Source organism: Ornithodoros turicata, chromosome 3, assembly GCF_037126465.1.
Source record: "Ornithodoros turicata isolate Travis chromosome 3, ASM3712646v1, whole genome shotgun sequence".
NCBI lineage: Eukaryota > Metazoa > Arthropoda > Arachnida > Ixodida > Argasidae > Ornithodoros > Ornithodoros turicata.
Window position 1 is genome coordinate 51,033,483 of NC_088203.1, and position 23,554 is coordinate 51,057,036.

At 48.3% G+C, this 23,554-nt stretch overlaps 1 long non-coding RNA gene across 1 annotated transcript; it reads right to left on the minus strand.

The window, feature by feature from the left end:
- Positions 1-15,147: 15,147 nt before the first annotated feature.
- LOC135387051 (uncharacterized) lies at positions 15,148-15,558 on the minus strand. The gene is made up of 3 exons (XR_010420814.1): positions 15,474-15,558; positions 15,334-15,402; positions 15,148-15,251 (listed from the first exon to the last, which is right to left on the minus strand). It is a non-coding gene; the product is annotated as an uncharacterized LOC135387051 (long non-coding RNA).
- Positions 15,559-23,554: the final 7,996 nt, after the last annotated feature.

Here is a 23,554-nt window from a genome sequence, read left to right on the forward strand (position 1 = left end):
AGTGGGTTGGTTTGTTCGTTCGTTCGTCTGCTCGTTCGTTCGTTCTTTTGTTTGTTTGTTAGATTTTTTTGGTTGCTCAATATGTTGATGAAGTTTGCAGCGCTTAATTTTGCAGTTATGGGTATTTGAGTAGAAATGGTGGTATCTGAATCTGGAGTGAATTCCGGAGCTGTTGTGTTTTTTTTTTTTTTTTCTGATTTGTGAAGTCAACTGACAATATCAATTGTCAGTTGATATTGTCAGCATCTGACAATATCATTGTCAGCTCCGCATCTCTATTGTGTGGTACGAGCAGAAGTTACTTCCCCTGCAAACTAAGGATAATTTTTGCGTCGTTTTCCAAGCAAGAAATAGCGATCCGCATTTAGTTTATGCGAAATACAAAAATGAACATGTCTATGCTCTATGATTTTCTGTCGCAGGCTTAAGCCTTTTCCCTGATGAGCAGTGTTTTGATATGCGATGTCGCATGTCTGGACTTGTTTAGCAGTGTCTTTCTTGTTGCAATTTTTACCCGCCGCTAATATTTTGCTGTTGTCATCCTGTGTTAGCCGTTGAGTAGCCGTTTAGTAGTTGTGAGCCGTTAGTGTTTCGTAGCCATGTGCGGTGACGCTGCGATTATTCCTGAGCGCTACGTCTTCAGCCTTTTCCCCGCCTTGTTTTGTATGTGCCGTCGCATGTCGGGACTTGCTTCGCAGTACCTATCTTATTGCAATTTTCACCCGTAAACTTTAACGTATAACGTATTATGCTGCCCGAGTATAAGTGTTCGATTTTTGTACCCTTGTCCTATGCTTTCTTTACGCATGGACAATGCAGCTGTGTGTATCGCATCATGCAATAATTTTCTGATAGCACGAATGTGTCTGTTTTTCTTAGTTTATCCGCGTATGCTTCAGTTTTAGAAGTCATAGCAGTTCGAGCACAAGTGCGTGCAATTTTTCGCTGCTCTTTCCTTCTTTCACTACTTTTAAACAGAACAAAGTCGCTTTGTAAAGCTGAATAATGTCCTATCATGAGAAGTGGGATTGTTTGTTAGTTTGTTTGTTAGATGTTGTTGGGTGCCCGGTTTGTTGGTGAAGTAAGCTGTTTGCAGTTATAAGTATTTGTGCAGAAATGCTTGCATCTGAGCGCAGGGTAGAAATCGTATGAAGCAAGCCACACTCACGGTTATTTGGTACATTGATTATTTTGAATGTGATTCTGCTTCACTGCATGACAGGACCCGGTAGGCTGAAATGGGAATAGAGAAAGACTTGGAGCGCATGATTGATAGTAATCTAAGTAATAGCGTAATTATAATTTCCATAATGAGTAGAATTTTAGGGCTCCTATTATTATAGTTGAGCTTATTAAGAGTAGTACGGGCTTTTTGTGATAGTTTTTCTAAACTGCAGCACAAGAGCGAAAACTATTAATATAGTAGGAGTGCAATCACGTCATATATCTATTCCCGTAACGGAGTTCTGTCTAGTCCTCCGTCGTGCGCGAATGGAGCTTTGCCCCCAAGCTTTCGCACCCAGGCGCTCGCAGTCTTGCAGGTGTAGCGTTAGAAAATGAGTATATGAGCATAGAAAAGTTTGCGCGCCGCTCATTATTTGTGTGTTTATTGTATGCACGTCAAAGGCCGAAGAGCGGGTACAGCATGATGGAGTGGGGCATAGCAGAACAATAGAGACAAATGAACATAAGAGAAAGTCAGGCACGTGATACATCCCATAGGATACTATGGGCAAGAATATATGTACAAGATCACAAGGCACAAATAGCAAAGCACCAAAAGTTATGGACGAAACACTGAGTAAGAAGAGGATTAGCCAGGACGAGCAAAATAAATCCTGGACTGCTTGCTTAAAAGTCAAATGATCACTAGTTGTAGCAATGTCATGTGGGAGATCGTTTCACCAACGTGAAGTTCGCGGAACACAGGACTCGGCAAAACGCTGAGTATTACATCGGTATTCTCTAACCTTAAGCGCATGATCCACACGGTGAGTTATATGGCTAGGGGGCAACAGTATAGAGGAGTAGAAGAAGTTATTGTGGAAGATTTTGTGGCAAAGTAGCAGGGCAGAAATCTTACGACGAAGAGTCAGTGTGGTTAAGTCGAGCTCCAATTTCATCGCAGAGACACTGCTGTCCGGACGATAGTCACAGGCCATGAACCGGGCGGCCCGGTTTTGAACCTTCTCCAAAGAGTCAATGAGGTACGCATGATGAGGGTCCCATATCTTCGTGGCAATTCAAGCTTTGGCCTCACGCATATCGTATAAGCTAACTTTTTCACCGACACTAGGACCAGTCATAGAGTCCGTCGAAGGAATCCCAAGGATAGACTAGCGGCGGCTATAGTCTGAGAGAGATGTGAGGAGACCAAGAAAGGTTGCTACTTAGCTGAATCCCGAGGTACTTATATGAGGTAACGTGTTCAAGCACAGACGAACCACAAGAGTATTGAAATATTGTGGGGGTGGACCGCGTGAACGACATTGATTTACATTTATAGGCGTTAATAGGTAACTACCTTGAGGAGCACCAGGAAGCGATCTCATGAAGGTCATCTTGGAGAGCAATTTGTTCTGACGAACTTGATACTTGGTAGAAGGAAGCTTTACACTGCTTTACACACTTCGTGAATTTTTTCTCGGCTATATAATAGCGATTCCAGGCACGTGAAGAGTTAGAAGCTCTAGCGAAACGGAATAATCGCTTCTTCTTGGCACGCAGCCGCCTAACTGTGGCACTAAACCAGGGAGCTGAATCCGAGGAGTGGAGGGAACAAGTGAGTATGTGAATCGATTCCAGAATGAGATCTTCCGTGTTGCGAGTAGTCAGAGGCCGAGCCAACAACTGTGGAGCGAAGCGAGTGACGAGGTGTATAGCCATTAGTGCCCTGCACGGGCACGGGCCCCCGACCCGGCCCGCGGGCCGGGCCGGGCTTGTTATTGGCTGCGTGCTTCGGGCCGGGCCGAGCCCGGGCCGACAAAATATGCCAGCACCGCGGGCCGGGCTGGGCTCGGGCCGTTAAAATACGCCACCACCGCGGGCCGGGGCGGGCCCGGGCCGACAAATATGTTTCCGAGAGTCAGGCCCGGCCGGGCCACGCAGCTAATTCCACACAATGGAGATGCATTAGTTCATATCATCATGCGCTTGCGTCATTCCTGTGCATATTTTGCAAAGACAAGCAAAGGATACTGCATTATGCATATGATTCGACCCCCTAGAACATTCTCAAAGCCACTTTACATTGCTCCTCACTCCTCACGTATTTCACAATCACTTTGGCAAAGCTTGGTGTGAGGGGTAGGGACTGGGAGAAGGAGTTTGTCGACAGCGTGCTCTACCTCCGCAAAATCTTGACAGTGTAACTAACGCCCATGCCCGCGTGCGTTCTGGATTTAATATGGTCTCGTGCGGTTACGGTGTTAAACCGCCATCACTTGTACGTTTGTCTTCTCTCCTTATAAATTAACTTATAAATTTGTTTGATAATCGCCAGAAACGCGTACGTGGAAACGCTGGAAATACTAGGCCGGGATCTACTCGCCGGGTCACCGGGCCGGGTCACCGGGCCGGGCTGTATTTGCTTACACGCCGGGCCGGGCCGGGCTCTTGTCACTGGGTCACCGGGCCGGGCCGCATAAAAATATGAAGGCCCGGGTCGGGTCGGGCCGGGCCATTTTTCGATGCGCCCGGGCCGGGTCGGGCCCGGAAAAGTCGGCCCGTGCAGGGCTCTAATCGCCATGGTCATATCCTGGGGTGAAGGGGTGGCGCGAAGCTGAAGGGTCACAGGGAAGAGAGTGTCGCGCAGAGGGTTCACGTGACAGGAGCGTGACACATAAGAGCGCCGGCCAGATGAGTCTCGGGGTGGATCAGTAATGCCCCGCAGGTAGAGCATAGACGGGAGCGTTCCTCGTTAGTGTAGGTGGGCGCTGGCTGAGTAGGGTGCCTGTCGTCCAGGCAGGGTCCTCGGAACGGTTCAGGGATGGCGGATGGTGGGTCACCCTTCAGTGGGCGGGCCTGGTTCCTCCAACGGGTTCGAGAACAGTAGCCCACGCTGGCGTCTCCCACTAGCACAGTCAACGTCGCAACGCTAGTGGAGCGAGGAGCCGCAGACGAGTCCCGGTTGGTAGGCGTAGGGGTGTTGCGCTGAGCAAGCCAACGACGTTCACCGCCGCAGCGGCGAGAGGTGGGGGATCCCCGGGAGGGTGGCGGACGACTCCGGGCAGAACGGTCCCCAGGCATCTGCGAAAAACAAACGAAAACCATCATCTTGGAGGTTTACGAGGGCGAAGGTTATAACGAGGAGACCCCGGTAACCCGCCCCGAACTGTCCCATTATCAGCGGGCTGTGACTCCGTGTCGATGGGGCCGTGGAAGGGTTGGGATTGCCACGAACTTGTGCCGGAGTCCTCTTGCCCTTCATCTTGCTCCAAGATGCGATCGATAAATTCCTCGAGGTCTGTGACGTGAACTGGGCCGGACTCTTCGCTTGTACTGCAACGTTCAAGTCTATAAGTAACAGGTGTAAGTTGCGCACTCACCCGGTAACGCCCGTCCCACTGGTCCGCGCCTCAGCATTAAATCTCCTACGCGGTATGTTACCTGGCGTCGACCCCTGTTGTACTGGGATGCTTGCTCCAGTCGTGCAACCTCAAGATTCTCACGTGCAGAACGAACTGCAGTTGAGAGACGGTTGTCAATGTCTTCCGCATATGGTGCATACGGGCGACGGGGTTCTTCCCTCAATGTTCGTAGCGAGTTTTCGGGTGGAAATACTATTTCCCGTCGAAAATTCAAATAGGTAGGGGTGAACCCAGTAGACCTATTTTCAGTCGTACGAGTGGCGAAGCCAATCTCTGTTAGACGCGCGTCCCAATCCTTATGTATGGTGGTAAGCGTTACCATCATCATTTTGATATTCCTATTGACCCGCTCAGTTATGTTTGCCTGAGGGTGATAGGGGAACATCTTCTCATGTCGAATACTCAATGCCGAACAAGTGTCGACAAATACCTTACTTGTAAAGTACGAGGCGTTAGCCGTGATAACCTGGTCCGGGAATCCAAACCGCGAAAAGACATGCAGCAGTTGATCCCAGATTCGAGCTGACACCAACTTCTGCAGGGGATAGAGCTCCACCCACTTCGTGAACTGATCTGTAATGACTAACAGATATTGTTTACCACGGGGACTTCTGGGGTATGGCCCCATTGCGTCACATGCGAGTATCTGCCAAGGCTCCTGACTGACAATCGGTTGCAGCAATCCTGGCTGCTGTCCGCCCCTATGTTTCGACTTCTGACCGCTGACTAACGTAAACCGCAAAACATCCTGTCTCATGCCTGGCCACGTCGCGGTACGACATAACTTAGAATAAGTCTTGTTGCCGCTGCCGTGACCTGCCAAAGCAGACTCATGGAAATATCTGAGGAATAACTTACGTAGCTTTCGTGGTACTACGATCCTGAAAGGGTTGCCACCGACCTCCTCGTCGTCTGCCTGGGGGATGTACCTCACCAGAAGACCATCCTCGCTCAGCTGATAGGAGTCGAACCTCTCTTCAGCGTCTCCGGCGTCTGCTTCGCCCGTTGTCTCCAGCCACCTTACTGCACGCTGACAGAGTTCGTCCGTCCTCTGGGCTTCCACAATGTTCTTCCGGCTCACGATGTGTCCCCACGCCAGCTCTCTGTCCGTTCCGGCTTGTCCAACCGCGGCTACGAGCTCCTGCGTGGTAACGACGTCCTCCAGGGGCAGAGGTGCTCGAGACAGCGCATCTGCCACTTTGTTAGAGGTCCCCATTCGATCGAGCAGTCGTACAATTGCAACGTCAGACTCCAACGTGCAAGTCTTCCGGCGGGATTTTTCAATCTACTCAGCCACGCGAGTGCCTGATGGTCAGTCTGGGTTGCAAATTTCGAACCATCCAGATACATGTCAAACTTGTTCAGTGCGAACATGATAGCTCGGCACTCTTTCTCTATCACGGTGTAATTTCGTTCAGGTGATGTCAGCATGCGGCTTGCAAATGCCACAGGCCGAAGTTAACCTTCGTGCTGTTGTAACAACACCGCACCCAGTCCATAATCGCTTGCATCTGAGCAGCCGTCCTGGGTTACCTCACCAGTCCGGCGTTGGTCCGCGTAATGTAATTGTAATTGCAACGTAATTATAATTGTAATGTAATTGTAATGTTGTTGTAATTTAATTATTAATTAACACACTATAAAAATTAAAAAGAACAGAATGTGTCCCAGTTTCAACAAATCTGCAAAGCGAATGATAGCGCTCGGTCGGCTGTGATGTGCTTCCACGGCTATGGGTGGCTTGTGGCGCTGTCGTCGCCCCTCGAAACACTAGTGCACGCTGCCTATACCTGCCATCAACTTCGTTTCTTTCTCTTGTGACGAATTATTCTTCAAGTAAGCGAGCTATCGAACCGAAACAGGAATGTGGAGAGGAGTCGCAGAAACTTTCCCTTCCAAAGGCCACGTCACCCTGCATGGAGCGGACAAGTAGTATACCACACCGGTCATAGCCACTGTGTTGCATTCCCGGAACAAAACATATTAGACTAACAAAACAGACGAATATTCGGGATCGGGTTACTCAGGCACTGATAGAAAGGAACAGCTGTCACTTGCTCTCCTGGGAGTCAGAAAACAGCGCAGGAACGGTATGGCTAATGCACGATGACGTTGGCCGAGCAGAGAGAAAAAAAAAAGAAAGAAGTACGTCCATCGGCGCTTGGTGGGGGTCAGACTTTTTCAAATTTGAAGTCCTTTTTCAGATTCCACCTTTGTTGTCAGGTGAGATATTTCACAACTGTGTTCAGTTAGTGTAAATGATCGTGGGAATACCGCATGCTTGAAATCCATCTGGTTTTGTAATCTCCCTCTAATATAAATATAAACTAACGTGCCAAGCTTGCAAGGTAGGCAATTCTGCTGACGTCCGCAGCCTCGTAGGCAAGTCTCCTTGAAGGTGTGCGGGCACTGGAAACAAATTTTAGCTTTGAAACCCAAAGATAACTATAAGCATTACAGAGCTATTCATCTCGTATGGTAGATATTTGTATCAAACACTTTTTGCTGCCTGAATGGTGCAAAAATGTACCTGCATGAACGCAGTTCTTCATCAATTGCAACAAAAGAAAAACTTGAAGCACTACACAAAACAGATTATCACATCATGTTACATACTGTCTGCGCTCCAGGTCCTTCCAGGTACCGTTATATAGCAAGATATATATGTGACAGAGGAGGCAGGTTGGGACGTTTTGTGACGCATGTCTTCTCTGCTGGCTGACACATAAAAATGCAGTGCAAAACATTAAGACAAAACCATGCAACTGAAATTAAATACTGCCAACACTACAGCCATTCTAGGAAAATTGTCGATTCACTGATTATGCGTAAAGCAGCTGTACAGCCTCTGCAAGTGCAGTCGCTTCATGATTGTTCGAACCAAGAGCTACACAATCTGTCAGAATTATTGAGGAGTCATGGTCTTAACTCAATGGAAAAATAGAACTCTGCAAAGCAGTTAGAGCAATGTGGAGTGACAAATTGGTTGTAAAGCGTGAACTGCATGGGCCGAAAAGCGGTAGAATTCTTTCCGAACTGAGGGACCGAACTTTTTTGAGAGCAGAATTCCGGGCCGAATTAAATCCCAATCTGACTGAGCCGGATTTCTCCACTGCCATGGGAAGTGACACCAACTAAAAACGTAGCAAGCATCATGAAAGAGAACCATTGCAACAATGACGTAGCAATCAGGTCAACTGTTGTTGTGTGTTCGATTCCTACCCCTATGAATACAGGGATTATCTCATTGAGCTGGATGGTTGAAGGGCGATGTATCCCAAGGTCAGAAGTTTTCTGCCGTACTTCGGTTCGCAGTTCGGTACCATGCAGTGATGCACAGAAAAAGTTTTGGTCCAGATTTCCGTTCAGACAGCCTTTCGTGCCGTGCGGTTAAGCCTTAACAACTCCATGCACATAGGAGCTTATCACAGTTATAGTAACAACTATGCATGGAATGTAAGCCGTGTCGTCGTCGCTTTACAACCCTTCAGCTTGTATATGAAGGACAACGACAGAGCCTTAAGTTGGCACAAAATTAAGCGCATACTGCAATGCAAAAGACCATATGGAATGGAGGATGGGGTAGGGATGTCAAGCCAAAATATCCGTGAAATGGAGCACTGTTTGTCAGTGAAAGCTTTAAATCTTGGAAACATGCATTACATGAGTGAGACATTTGAAGGTGTCAACAACTGTCGAAAACACAATTTTTTAGAGTATTTCTAAAAACGATAAAAACCCAGTGCAAGGGGACAGCGAAAGGGACAGAAGACGAGACAAACACAATTCTGACTGCCAAAGCAGTCTTTTATTTGTGAAGCATCCCCGCTTATAATGCAAAAATACCAGCTCCCGTGGCTCAGTGGTTAGCGTGCTGGCCATGTCACGTCGAGACTGGGAGGTACCCGGGTTCGAATCCCGGTGCCGGCTGTGCTGTCTGGGTTTTTCCTGGGTTTTCCTCAGACGCTTTCAGACATATGTCGGCACAGTTCCCTTAGAAGTCGGCCCAGGACGCACATTCCCCCAGGGCGTGAGTCGGTACGTTGCCCACATACGTGAGGCCGACAACGGCAAGCCTTCTCACCACCACCCTCTCCCTTCCTTCTCCTGTCGAACATTCCAGAACTGCCAGGCAGCACGTAGGACACCAGAAAGTTCATACTTTATTGGAAAAGAGTCCACTGGGTTTTGTTTGTTTATCGTTTTTAGAATGGATCACCAATCCACCCAGAGTATAACTGTATTTCATTATTTAAAGTAGTGGTGTACATATACTTACAACTGGGCAACAAATATGTTGGCTGGCCCATAGAAGGACTCAAGTCTGGCAGCACCCTGCAGTGAATGTCACCTGCGTGGCCTAGTTGGAACATTTTTCAAGTTTCAAAATAGATGCCCTTAACAGTACACATGAATAATATGTCGTTCCCGTCGGTCACAAGGATTTGAACATCCTCACATTAGAACTACATACAAAGATTTTATTTTAAAGACATACTTACACCTTGTCTTTGGCTGATATGGAGGTGTAGGCGGTGAAGAGCTGTCGTCATTATCCGACAGCACTCTCCGTGCTTTTCGCCTCTTTCCTCGTCCGTATTCTACCTCACCATTCAGGTCAGAGTACTCGCCGCAAGGGGTAGCATTTGTCTAGCTCCCTCGTACAGCTTGGGACAAAAGTTTACGGAACACGCCACTGGCGTATTTCTTCATGGGAGCGGCCCAGTGCTACATATCAAGAAGATATCGAATAAGAAACGGGTGTTCGGCTATTCTGTCCATCTCTCAATGTGTGCGTCCACCTCTGTTTGCTGCTAGGGGGTGGCTCAAATGGAGAAATGTCACAACCCCATGTTCCGTAAACTTTTGTTCCAAGCTGTACGTTTCTATTAAGTGAAACATGAGCAGTGAAAAATACAGACTTGGTAATCCAGTACCCGAAAAACATACCATAACTTTCTATACGTTCCGCAAGTCCGCGAGTTAGTGCGCATGACGTCACGGTGACGTTTCTAGGGCGCTCCCGATTGGCCGAAGGAACCATGTGCGCGCTTCAAGAAGGGTGCAAAGGCACATTCGATGCACGGAGTGCCCCTGGGAGGGGAATCTCGAGGTTACTTCGATTAGAAGCTCCACTTTTCGTTCGGAATGATCTTGGTTCATCGACGAAAGACAAACGAAAGGTTAACGCAATATATTTGATGAAGTTTCAACTATTCGGCTCGCATTTAAGTTCGCTGATGCGAGCATCCTGCAAACCTTTTCCCTGTTTTGTTCAAATTACGGTCTCGCGCAGTTGACAGCTATCTAAGGCGAACAGCGAGTGTCCTCGTAGACATGGTAAATTTAGTCACGTGGCAGCTACAATGGTCTAACTACCGTGAAAGACAGGACGACGACAACCGTGCCTCAGCACGCGTACGAACTTTCGTCTTCCACTGTGAAGCAACTGGAGCCTGGTGCAGTTGCACCCGACGGACAATGATCAAGCCCGTTCCTGGTAAAGTGTGAGACTCCACTGTTATTAAACGTAATAACTACTATGAGACAATTCAAAACAGCACGCTAAACTGTGACCTGCCGCGGCGCTCTTCGTCACTGCCACGAAAGCAGAGCCTTGGGAGGGCACCGTGCTTGAACACTCTCTGTAGTCAACGTAAAACACTGCACAACACACACGCACACAAACTCCCCGGTCGTCGAACGTCGTTTGAACCCGCCAGCAGCAGCAACAGTTAATCGCGTTCTCCCACCGTTAACGAAGCCGTTTGCGCTTTGGAAATAAATAAGTGACACTACATCCAAATGCGACGAAGTACAGTTATAAATACAGCTGGTGTTTAACACCGTATCACATAGCAAAGCGGAAAACACACAAAACGTATGACGGGTTCCCTGCTGTGTACCTTTCTCTGGTTCGCACGCGGAGGCGACAGGGGCCTTGGCGAATGGGAGCGCGACACGCCGCCGCGCACGTCATTTTACACCCTCGCCTCTTCTGCTGCGCAGAAACGTACTTGCGGAGCTTATTGGGTCATAGCCGAGAAACAGCCAGTGCGTACCAGGCGCCTTGTTTTTCCGAACATACATGCCAACTTTCTTTTCCTCCACAAACCCCCACATGCCATATCCTCCTTTCGCCCCGTGAGCCTGACAAGCTGTGTGGGAAAACTGATGGAGAGAATGGCTTTGCATCGCCTCGACTGGTGGCTCGAAAAACAAGGTGCGATCCTTCAGGAAATGGCTAGATTTCGCCGCCACTGAAGCTCTATGGATCCAGTTCTCGATCTGGACTCTACAGTCCAACATGCTCGTGCTCATCAGCGAATCGTTGTATCGGTCTTCCTGGACATTAAGCGCGCCTATGATACCATCTCGCACATCTGTGTCCTGCACGGGTTGCGCTCTTTTGGAGTATCTAGTCGACTTTTCAGCTGGCTTCACGATTTCCTTACGGACCGAACTGTCCCTGTCCGCTCATCCCACGGCCAAAGTCCCAAGCACCCTGCTCATCAAGGTGTCTGAATAACTTTTGGTTCGTCAGCGTTGGAAGTCTCCATGGCTCGGAAGATTTATAGTGAGGAACGTGTGTTTTGTGCCGATTATGCACGTCGACATCGGAAAAGGATTCTTCGCCAGAGTGGATTCACAACCGTGTCAAGCCTTGACATCGGTGCGCTGACGGCGCTTCTCGACCCTGAGCACACCAAGGAAGCATTCTCAGTCCTACACTTTTTAATGTGGCCATGGCAGTACTAAAATCGATAGTTCCACGCAAGGTCGCATTCTCTGTGTATGTCGATGGCGTTGCCCTTTGGACAGTAGCCAAGTCACGACCAGCCATTCAGCGCCGTTTACAACAAGCTTTAAACAACGTTCACCTCGATCTTACGCGACTTGGAATGGACCTTTCGCAAGAAAAGTGCGTCGATCTCCCTTTCATCCACAAGGCTATGAGTAATTTCCCTCTATGGGTTGGTGCACGGAAGCTCGAGCCTGTGCGTTGCCATCGCTTCCTTGGTGTGATCCTGGACTCCCACCTCCGCTGGGCTCGCCACATTAGGCACCTTGAAACCAAAGTGCAGCGATGGCTTACTGCCATTCTGACGACCTCTTTCCACGACATCTTTCTGGCTTCAACTGGGGCTGTGATCAACGCTCCCTCTTAGCCGTTCACGCGGCTTTGGTGAGGACGACTGTGCTTTACAGCCTTGCAGTCTTGCATAGGGATTCTACAACATCGTTAAATACCCTTCGGTCCCCGTTCGCCCGAAGCCTTCGTCGCTGCCTTGGGGTTCCAAGATTGGCTGAAACAAGGCAAGTCCTAGCTGAAGCAGGAGAACTCCCGGTGGAGGTCCTCCGTGAGCGGGAAACGGCTCGACATTTCCTACGTTTGCGTGCGAACGTTCGCCGTCACCCACTCATCAGGAAAATTCGATACCGTCCTGAAAGTGATTTCCATCGCGTGGCGCAGAGGAGACGCCACGCTCTCACCGGCTTCACACCTAGGACTGTCACACCGCCGAACGCCCCTGGTCTCTGCCTGTGCCACCCACCTTAGCGCGTCTTCCTGACCTCCAGGTCCGCAGAATTCAGCTTCCCCCTCAAGTCCTTCGAGCCCATTTTTATGCTCTCGTAGACGCGAAGTTTTCCGCCTCTACCGCCGCTGACACCGATGGCGCATCTTGAAATGGCAAGTCCGCGTCAGCATTTGTCATCCCCGACGAAGGCGTAGTTGGAGGAGGAGGAGGAGGAGTGTCGTTGGGAGGAACCCGAGAGGTCTGCCTGCCTAATTAGGCGGCATGTTTCTCGGGAAGGGAAAGGTGGTGGAGAGGAGGAGAGGAAAGGAGTGGAAGACCGAGCGGAATCCGCTCGGGGGGAGGATAGCTGCGTCCATGGGCCGACTTCAGGGGAACTGTGCCGGCATACGCCTATTACACATCTGAGGGAAACCCAGGAAAAACCCCAGACGGCACAGCCGGCCCGCGGATTCGAACCGCGGACCTCCCAGTCTCCAAGCGCACGCGTTACCGCTGCGCCACCGGAGCTGGTAAGGCGTAGTTCAAGGACGTCGCCTCTGGCATTGTACATCACCCACAGCTGCGGAGCTCTACGCCATAGTTTTTTTTGCAGCACATCGTTCCATCCCCCCCCCCCGCCCCGGAATTGGGTGGTCTTTACTGACTCAGCATCTGCGCTGCAAGCAATTGAAAATTCTGGCATCCTCTCCTCCTGGAGTTGTCAGGAACATCGGAAAGAAGAAATGTGCGAGAATGCGAAGCAAGCTCCTGAACACCATAAATAGGGGTGCAATATACATCAATCTCAACATGTTCAGACACTTTTCAGCGTTTAGCTGATTTCAGCTGGCTCTTCGCGAAATTCAGCGGATCCTGGCGGAATTGGTTGGCTACCTTTGCGGATCATTCGTCTAGAATGTTGGCAACACTGAGTCGTCGGTCTCTTATGAAACGTCGAAGTGCGAGGACGAAGGTCGCGCGTCTGCAACACTTCGCGCTTTATCTGTGCGATTTTTGCCGTTTTAAGGTACGTACAGCCGTCGCCGCACTTAACAGTAACGCGCGATCGCGTGGCACGTGTGGCTACCAGAGTCACCAAGCGGCCAACCTTCGACGGTGTGTTCGAGATATGTGAATTATTGCACAGAGGCGCCGCTTCTCGACTGTGGCTCGGCAATGGCTCGATATGCTCTCACCTTCTGATGTTGTGTTTGTGCGCCCTCACCCAACGGGTGCTTTTGCCGCGAACGATTGCGAATGTGAAAATGCGCGCTTATCTGATGCACTCTACCTTGCCGCGATAAAAGGAATAAATAAGTGTTGTGAGTGGGCTATAGGTTTGATATAATTCTATGAACATTCTTTTGAGACGAATGAAGCTTCAGCTCTTGTCCGTTATCACCGCTTCTGAATCTTCCTGACTCCTTCCTTGGTGCTGAAGGCATATCTATTGACGTCTTTGGAGGCTCATTTTTAGTTTTTAACTTATTCTCCGCATGGGGCAAGTGGGCATTCCCCTCCCAATATCCCTTCTCAGGCGCAGCCGGTGCGCGCTCCCGGAACGAGCGTTAGCCCAGAGTAGGTAAGGGCAGTAGGTGAAACCATGGGTGAAACATGCGGGAATCCGAAGCCACCGTCGAGAGGGGGTGCTTGTGTGGAACTATCCAGTGTCTCGAACCCAGTGTCGACGCCTGGCGGCGCTGACGCATGTGGAGCCACGCGATCGCGCGTTACGGTTAAGTGTGGCGACGGCTGTACTTCACGTGTAAGGCGTTCCTGTTCTTTGTATGCCTTTGCCACTGCAGGCATTATGGGCGCTGACAGAAAGATAGCAAGATGAAATGGAGTGTTTTAGCAATGCTGTTACCAATCGCGCTGTGCGAAATGGTATGTAATATGTTTTGTTGCCTTCTGACATTATAGCGACGCCATTTGAAGCGATAGGTCCATGTCTAGTTTAGGTCCGCCACTCGATTTGAACCTTGAAATCCACATATCTAGATGTAATTATGCAAGGAGCATCGTAATCTGTAATTAATATGCGGCGCTCGGCTCCACAAATTCCTCCAGAGGTCAGTTTCCCCGAGAAAATTTCGGCAGCGGCGACCATGTCATCTCCATGCGCCCATCGTTTACCTATGACAGCTTACGCACACCTCGCACTCTTCCCAGCATGCCTTTCGCCTGTTACCTCGCACCATATTTCTTGCGCACCATATCATAGCAAGATCATAGCGCCCCTGCTTGCGTATTGCGTATACATTCCATCATATGTTGTTATTTCCCTGCTGGAAATAGTCCAATTCAAAATAGCCCAGAAATCTCATTCGGTTTAAGTGGATATCACATTTACAATTCTCATTGAAAGGAGCCAAAATTTCCCATTCCGAATCGACAATTTTGGACAAATACCATATTGAAAACTACTGGAATTTAGTGGGTTTCAAAGAGAAATCACTGTAATTGTCAATGGGGATGAAGTGGAACCACGCTTAATCACACCCATTGGAGGCCAGTCTAGTTTACCATTGGCCAATGTGCTGTAGCCCAGATTTTCCCATTAAAGACTCATGGAAATTCTCATTGACGATTCACCTTTTGAATGTCTAATAACATTCGATTCTGCTGCATCGAGTGAGCAGAACGCATGTTTTTGCTGTAGAAAGGAGTTACACTAGATGCCGTTTCTGCGTGCACATTTATTTCTTCACACATCACAATACAGTAGATGTTAAAATATTACAAGTGGGACATATAAAGGTGAAAGTTGTTTCAAATGTTCAAAAGTGTGAATGTTCACCAATCAGTTAAAAATCGCTAGCAAGACAGTGAACAACAAGAGTAAAAACTCGATTCAGCACTTACATGTTTTGAAAGCATACTGTCCATCACCAACACACACAAAATAAATCCACAATCAGTAACTTCATAGTGATGTGTCCCCAACGTCCGTACAGCGTCGACGAACAAAACAGAAGGTCTTGAAGCACTCAACTATCATGGTCTTCTGTGCTTCGTAGGTGATTCGCGATGTCCCGTCCAGCTTGCGTTTCATGCGTGAAAACTAATCCCATCCAACTTCGGTAAGATTCCGTTCTGGCCACCTGCTGACAAATGCCTATGCCAGCTGCGTCGCACCAGCCTAACCTTCGAGAAACACAATTTTTAAAAGATACAAGAACAGCAGCATGTCAGTGTGAGTGGGTGTCAAATATATTACATACCGTTGCTCACAGCGCGGGAGGTAACACTGACTGCACATTTCGCTCTCCTCACATCACCGGTTGTAATGCCTACGAACAGGGATAAAAACATGTGAGACTGTGTAGAAAGAACGGGTATGTTTCTAACATCGATTACATACCTTACAAAGGGGAAAAAAATCCTCAAAATGACGCCCGAAATACGCCAACTGTTTGTGAACCACGGCGGGACAAGGCGCGCATCCGAACACCTCGGCATTGCGTAACAGACTGACTAATCCGTTGAAGATTTGAGGAAACGCATGGACTTCCGTGCACTGGAATGTTATACAAATGCAGAAACAATAGCTTGAAGTGATAGGTGCGTATGAACTTACCGCGGCACATGTGCTTTTGAGTATATGTTCACGAACATTTGAAATAACGTAGCGAACTATTTTTATCGCGGACGAGCCACTATGCGGTGCGGCACGGAAATGTGTTACCGTGTTACAACGCGCGCGCTTCGGACTCTGCCTCTGCGAGCGGCGACATGGGCGAACGGCTTGCTGAGTTGATTTGTTCGGAATAAATTTTCATTTGCTTCATTAATTAATTTATACTATGTCTGATTGTCGTTCAATTTTCGCATGCAATATATGTCGATACGGTGCGTATTCTGGAGTTTCATTTGTTTGAATCGGACGCGTTCCTCGAATTAGTTCATGTTCTACACGGACGTACAGCGTTCTTCCTAATTATATTATTACTTAATTTGAGAGTGATCGTGTACTATTGATCACCATTACGCTCGTTCCTTCAGCAACTGGCTTCTCACTTATTGTATTGGCGGCCATGCAACATGTTGGATACCACTAAATCAATTGGAAAGCAGTTTCTCATTGGTACACATTAGCCCAATTCCTCATTCCTTCTATTGGTGCAGACTGTAATGCACAACATGTTGGATCTCATTAAATCAATTGGAAGTCAGAGTTTCTCACTGACGACCATTAAACCATTTCGTTCAATTGGTTCTTTGCTTCGTGACGTGGTCTTCGCCACACAACACGGCAGAGCCCGGTTTCGCGAAGGCAGCTTCCCTGCTTAACTTCGACTTCAGTCAATGAGAAATAGTCGGCTTTTACACGTTGAACGAATTCGCAGTCTGATTTCTCATTGAATATCATTAAAATTGCGGGGAGAAGTCAATGAGATCATGCCGAGTATTTCCAGCAGGGTTGCCTGTGTTTGCAGCGTGTCGTGAAGTTTCTGAAATGTGCTTCTCCGTATAAATTCCCAGCGCTCTTTGTGGTATCCCTTACTCTGTGTGTGTTTTCAGTGTTTGGTACTCCCACTGTTTATACTGAAGGTTGATGGTAGTGAAAGTGAATCCTGGACAGTTCCTTCACCTACAATTGAATCCTCCTTCTGCTACATCCTTACTTCGCTCCTGGTTGCACATTAAATCTATCTACATCATACATCAAATACCATGTTGGTTATTCTGTGGTGTTCTGGTGGTTTAACATAGGAGTTGCTCGAACTGTAGGAGCTTCTCGGCTTTAAATTTGAAAGTTGGCACCCACTGTATGTTGCTTGACATTGTACTGCAGAGGTATGGTCTACGTATTCAGTAGACTTTGTCAAATGAATCCATTTTAATAATTAGAAATAACTACAGGTTATGCATTGTAGCTAACAGTTTTTAACTGGATAAGAATGGGTTGCCATTCACACCAAGAGCATGGTGTTTTTGACCAATTATAAAAAAATATGCTGCAGAAAAACAAATTAGCACGGCCTTATTATAGCAAAATACTTTTCAGGAGCCTCAAGTAGATGAGTGACACTCCCTTTTCTTTGAGAATCACTGGGCCCCATTTTCGTCAAAAGTAATCAACTTCTAAGTTAAGAGCAGTGTCTCGCATTTCGGCCAAGTCGTTAGTAGAGGCTGCGTAAATGTCTGTGTTTCGTGCTTGTTGCACTGCTGCTGGTCGATAACTGCACATACTATTTCACGGGAAAGTGCTGATGCCAGAGTGACCAAAGCAATGCCGCTGTTGCTCGAATTTTGTGCTTCTGCAATTGATTTCCTCAGATTTGACGATGTGGTAAACTGTGAACATATTTACATTTTGTGTGAAGAAGTATCGTCACAAACCAACAAGAGAAATTTAATGTCTTTGAATTATCTACTGGAAATAACTCTCAGTAGTATGGACTGGACACAGACTGCCGCCAACTCGCAACTTCGTCTAAACACGATATAATTAGCAATTAGAGCTAATTGGGCCCCCCCCACATTAATCAGCACCCTCCAGGGTGTCACCACAATAATTGGGGAGCATCTATCTCGTGTCCAGACCAAGCTGTGAGTTGGTGGCAACCTGTGTTCATAAAAAAGAAACAAAATAGATAGAAATAGAGTGGAGTGAAACAATTTATTTAAAAAGCAACCACGCCGTGGCGAAGAAACCACTCCGAAACGTCCGAGTGACGAGCGGCCGCCACGTTGGTAGTTGGCGACGGGCAGTGGTAGAGATCGACGACAGGTGGCCACTTAGTGGCGAGGCATCACACCAGATGGCGCCACCATCATAGCTCTATGCGAGAAAGACAGAGAACAACAAGATACTAGCGGCAGGTAAAAATGGCAGTACTGCTAAACAAGTCCAGGCATGCGAGAGGAAAGGTCTAACCGCTACTGCTAACTGTACACATCGAGGAAAAAGCTTAGGGGGGTGATCGGTTAGGCCTACCCACAGCGTCACAGCACTATGCAGCTAACACAAGGCGGGAACCACAGGGCACACATCGCTAAACATGCGTCAACACGAACAAAAGGCTTGCCCACCGCTAAACAAGTCTAAACATGCGAGAAAAGGCTTAACACGAGCGCGGTCAAACATCGGCAATTCACTCGTTGGCCGCCGCTAAACACGGGGGGCACAGCAAACATGCGAGAAAAGGAGCGCGGTAACACAACGCGGCAAATCACTCACCTTTTCCCCCGCGGCGACGGTTGCGACTGCTCCATCCGAGAGGCAGGCGGAAACTGAGCGAGCGCGGGGACTGCGGAGCATAGATTGAGAAGTTACCCGTCAAAAAGAACTCGTTACAAGTTAGGTTAAGTTAATAACGAAGTTCTCCAGCCAGAAATGTAACTCGCAGTTACTGAGTTACTTAAAAGAAAGAACGAGTTACTTCCAAGTTACTTCGGACACAAAATAGCATTATGTAGGTGCAGTGCGCGTGAGCAGTTGAGTTAGACATTGAGTTGCCTGGGGTGGGGGGTGGGATTTATTGGCAAGAAAAAGAAAAAATGAAAGGGAGGAGTGCAACACGCTTAGATCGTTTTCGTTTATGTCCAAGAATAGGCCTCGCCCTGTTTGTAATCAAATGATGCCATAGTGTTCGACAGCGCCAAAATTTGATAGAATTGAACTACGCTCGAAGCTAGGGGGGAACAAGGTCGCGCCCGAAAGCCACGGTCTTGAGAGGATTAAGATATGGTCCCTTAAAGGGATGCGACCCTCGGTCCTACTTTTCTTTCAATGGGAGGCAGCGAACAAGTGCCTGTTCGTGGAACCCAGCCCTCTCCTTCCGATTTGTTTCGGTTTCAGTCAATGTCATGATGACGTTTCTCTGGTAGAGGTCTATTCGAACACTTTGCATCTTACTCCCTGTGGGCGTACAATGGTTCAGCTTCATTTCAATGGCAGCGGTTCTTACTTCCTGAACAAAATACTGTCGTTGATTGAATATCACGGTTTATGGCAAAAAATGCCAAGAAGGAACTGGAGAGAAAGCAAGAAAATATGTGGACGTCAGTGAAAAGCGAGTTAAAAGTAACTTGGAACTTCACTTAAGTTACTTTGGCAAAGTTACCTGAAAAAGGAACGAGTTCCTCTGAAAGTTACCACGACGCAAAAGTATCGAGTTACCAAAAAAAGGAAATTAGTTACAGTAACGAGTTACTTGTAACGAGTTACCTCGAACTCTGCTGCGGAGCAACCGAGCGCATGTCTGCTCTCCGCGACAGCCAGCTAGCAACTGACTGGGGCGATGCGCCGCGGCACCTATGCGTGTGCGCGCGTTCCTAGCACCCTCTGCGCCGCCAGCCCGCAGGCTGTTTCGATTTCGGCTCTCCGCTCCCACCGCTGCGCGTGCTCCTAGCAGCGACGGGTGGCTTCTTCGTTTCTGTTTCGCTCTCACTTCATTGCGCATGTTTATCTGTGTAAAGGCAGTGCGCACAGCGCTCGCGTCATCAATACGTGAAGATGTTCAGCTACCACACGTTACAAAATTGTTCCCGCACCCACGCTTCTTGGGAAGAAGTGGAGAAGGAATGTTTCAACAGCAAAAGTCCCCGCAACGAGCTCGTCATCACTGCTTTTCGCTACGTGGTAGACATGGTCGGCTTTTTCAATATAGGAGAGATCTTGCCGGGGCCACTGCAGGAGATAGTGCGTCAGACCTACGCCCGTTACAAGAACGTCTGTATAACGGTTCCGGACGGACCCCTGGGACTGATGAGCGAATTTGTGAGCTTGGCCAACGCAGAATTCAACTACATCGCTGCAGACATCATGGACCTTCTTGCTCGTGCCATTGCTCATATTAAGCATGCCCTGCGGAAGAAGCGACATTTGCAAGCAGTCTACATCGCGAACTTATTTGTCACTGACTTATTGAAATACCGTTTGGTTATCGACATGCAACGCATTAAACGGTCCGAATAACTTTGACGAGACTCTCTGTTTTCTTTCACTGAAACATCTTTATTCCATACATACAAAAGAGTTGGTCGATAGATGCCTGCACCCTTCCTGTCTTGCCTAATCTCACGAACAGAATATTACGAGGATATCAGGCGTGTCAGAAAAGGGGAATCTTCATCGTGTCGACTTCACTGCGCGGGTCACGGTACCAGCACGATGACGGAATGGTCATTCTTTTCGAACACCCATTCCGCTACCACACTGCCACGATGACCCGCGCTTCTCCTGTCTGCGAGAGAAAGAGAGAGAGAGAAGCATATCTCGATTAGAACTTTTGCTCTCGATTATATGCGCGTGCAGCTCTTTGTTCCACGGTCACTCGACGCCTGACGATGACGCTCTCGGGCTCTCTTTCGGGTTTTCCGATGCTACACAAAGAGAGAGAGCACTATCGTAATCCTATACGCGTCAAAACACTAGGAAAGCTTACCGTATTCGCAGCTTCCGTCAGGGAAGGAATGTACGGCATCCACGAGATAGCGCTTGTCGTCGTAGGGGACCAAGCGCTTCTTGAGTCTCGAAATGTTGTACATCGTTTGCTTTATACTCTGGGTGGTGCACTGCTTCTGAGAGACTGTCTTTTCATTGAACAGAGAATCTCGGTACACTTCGTGCAATAAATGTTTCCTCACCACGTCTTTCTTAACTCCTTTCGCTCTCGCAATCTGTTTGTGCGACTCAGCCAAGAGAATGCTATACACTTTCGCTCGGATGGCTAGGACTTCCTGAAAAACACCACCTCCCGTCTCGTCTTTGAAGTACCCCATCTGATTCGCATGCTCGTCGTTGAAAAGTGGGTAGTCCGGCTGATAGGAAGACAGATCTAACTCACTCTCAGTCTTTATCAGCTGCTCTTCCAGGTTTTCACACGTGAGAGAAAAAATTATGCTGTCCGTATCACTATAGATCAATTGCACTGGGCACGTCAAGCGACGAAAGAGCGACTCGTAGATGAAGCTGTACATTCGGACTTTGGATATCTCTAGAATGGCAAAGCCCACGTAAAGGGGGTGCGTGCATTTGATGCGACGCTGTTTCGTTTCATACAAGATGCCCTTGTAACTCAGAATGAGAAAATGCTGACTGTCGACGGAGCTAGCTTTACGGAGTGCTCTTTCTTTGTCGTAGGCTATAGCGTACCTCTTCATACATCTCACATTTTGTATCGACCTACTGAACGTACTGTTCGACATGGTTTTTTAGAGAAGTCGCTCAAATTTCGTGGTCGCGACATTCCTCAATGCGACGTTTCTCTGCACGAAGGTTCACAAAAAGTTGTCTTGGTGGAACAAGAGGATGCTGTGAACACATTTTATTTTCATGCCCAACCTCACGTACAGAGCGAGCAATGCATAATGAACGACGTAGCGTTCTTCATTGTAGCACGTCAGCAAGAGTTTCTTTGTGGGAGGGGCATTCAGCGCCAATGCGTGTTTCAAGTGTCGCTGGTAGGGGGAAGTTTGTTCTCGTCCACGCACCTGTGTTCGAGCGCCAGGGGAAAATCCCTGGTGAAAGCGTGCAGTTCTTCGGGATATGACAAGTCTACCACGTAGACGTAACCCACTTCCGAATCATAAGGAATGTTGAGAGAATCGATCTCGCTCCACCTCGAAGTATCGACCCATTCAAAGCCCCCTGTTGGGAGATGGAAAGTCATCGCATATGGGTACAAACTATTCATGTCGAGGTACTGGATAAAAGTCTTCCTGGGGGTCGTAATCGTCGCACCCCTGGTGATTAGCCCGACAGTACCTGTGGAAGGTGTTACAAATGCCTCCCCTGATTCCCTTCTCGATCGTTTCGTACATCTCTTGGTCGCTTATGAGCTTGAGTTTGACATTGGTGAGCTTCAGAGCGCTGCTCCACGCGTAACTGGCGAGGGACACGGTATGTAGAATATCTAACCTATCCGTCTCTAGCGCAATCTTCCTGAAATACAGCACGATGTTGCAGAGCTGAGAGGTGCCGAGCGTGACGTAGAAACGCATGCAATCTCCTAGGTCCTTATATTCGAACAATTCGAAAACCTCGAGGGCGTATTGATAGTCCTCGTCTGGGATCTCTTGGTCGTTCAGGTCACTTTTGAAAGCTTCCTTTGGCAGTAGTGCGAGCAAATTGTAGGCTTCGAAACTGTCGACGAAGGTGTACGGATAAATGCCCTGCCTGAGGAGGCGCCGGAAACGGGTGCAATAAAACGAGCTCTCGCCGTCGCTGGCGAGGAGGGTTTCTACCAGGTTAGACAAGGAGAGGTTGAAAAACTGCGTGGTATCGCAAAAATGGAGCTCACCAATATTGAAGCCTCGTATTTTTTCTGTGGTAGACGCTAAGATCCACGGTTCTCCCATATTTAGAACGTGCATGTGGTGGAGAAGGGAGCTCAAATCGTATTGCAGGTTGTGCAGTGACGACGAGTCCTTTGGTGTTACGACACGTAAGGTTACATGTATCACACAGCGTCGCGACAAAATTCGAAGAACCGGGCTCTACAAAACGGGTGCGGTCGTGATGCGACACCTTCCGCGTATGCCGGTTAAATTCGATTCCACAAAATTCGCAGTGTGTCGCGCTCTCGTGTCTAAAGTGGTGTTCCATACTCATGACCAACGGTGAGAGACAACGGTTCAACCTATCGATTTGGTCGCTAAATAGCTTGAGCGAGAGCAAGCATTTCTCTGCTGCGTTGGGTCCCAAATAGCCATCTACGCCCATTATTTTCCCGTCGCAACTTCTCACTACAATGATGCACTACGAGCTCATCCTGTGCACACTCACGGCGTCCTTAACAAGCGCGTCCTTTTCCAAAACGCTCTCCGTGTCCAACACCGCGAAATAGGGATAGGGATGCTCTCCCCCGCTTTTGGCATTTTGAGAATCACTTTGTTTACGTCTCGACACAGACGTTCGTGCTGCTCCAACGCCCCTCTAGTCCCATAACCGCTCGTGCATTTCTTGCAATAGAAGTAGTCACCTTCGTCCCATGAAAGTGCTAAATTTTATGATTCCATTGAAATCCTCCCTAACCTCGAGCAGGGGGACTTTATCTTTATAGAGCGTGCAGGGAACCCGTCCGGTAAATAGGGAACTCATCTGCTCGTCGAACACGTAGATTTACACGCATGTTTTGTTTTTTCTCTCCCACAGGGAAATGTCTCCATAAGAGACTGGGAAGCAGGGCGGCCAGTACGTTATGCACGTCTCTGGATTCGAAGGATTCATGTATTTGCGGTATCTGGCATAATTGTTTGGTTTGCCCCTCAACGGATGTAAGAGTGCCAGCACGCTATACTTGAAACACTCGTTTTCGTTCTTCGGTGGAAGTTTGACGTTTGTGAGAGTCCTTGTTTTTCTTTTCAACATTTCTGGAAGCGCTTTCGAGCACAGACAAAATTTGAAAGGCATGGGATAGGCTCCGAGGACGCGCGTGATTACTGGAGCTATGCTCGGTAGATAGAGTCGCAACTCCTCGACGTTGTCGTCGT